Source organism: Tupaia chinensis, unplaced genomic scaffold (assembly GCF_000334495.1).
Source record: "Tupaia chinensis unplaced genomic scaffold, TupChi_1.0 Scaffold000366_1, whole genome shotgun sequence".
Lineage (NCBI taxonomy): Eukaryota > Metazoa > Chordata > Mammalia > Scandentia > Tupaiidae > Tupaia > Tupaia belangeri.
In genome coordinates, this window is record NW_006159863.1 from 2,714,505 (window position 1) to 2,714,822 (window position 318).

Genomic DNA, 318 nt, shown 5'->3' on the forward strand with positions numbered 1-318 from the left:
GGAACGACTGGTGGGGCGGCTCTGCGCGCGACCCCCTTCCCTTCCCACCCTCCTGTCCTTCACGACAGCGAACCCAGACGGCCCCCACGCCCGGACGCAGGAGGGAGCGCAGTCAGCCCGAGGAAGGCGGGAGCACGCCGTCTGACAGGGGACGGGAGCTGTCAGTCGCCGAACATCCTCGGCCCCGACCAATGGGCTGCCTTCTCCTCCCGCCCCGCGCGGCGCTGGCGGCGGCGGCCGGAGCAGCTCCTCCTCCCCCATCCCCTGCGCCGAGCCCGGCGGCCCAGCACTCACTGTTGAGGCCGGCTGGCGGCGGGC

General features: G+C 74.5%; 1 protein-coding gene across 2 annotated transcripts in view; it reads right to left on the reverse strand.

The window, feature by feature from the left end:
- Window positions 1–316, reverse strand: part of BNIP3L (BCL2 interacting protein 3 like) — a 31,668-nt gene extending 31,352 nt beyond the window's left edge. For both annotated transcript variants that reach the window (XM_014589645.2, XM_027773733.1), the window contains exon 1: window positions 295–316. The gene's annotated coding sequence lies outside the window, so the exon portion shown is untranslated. The remainder of the gene's footprint in view (window positions 1–294) is intronic.
- Window positions 317–318: the final 2 nt, after the last annotated feature.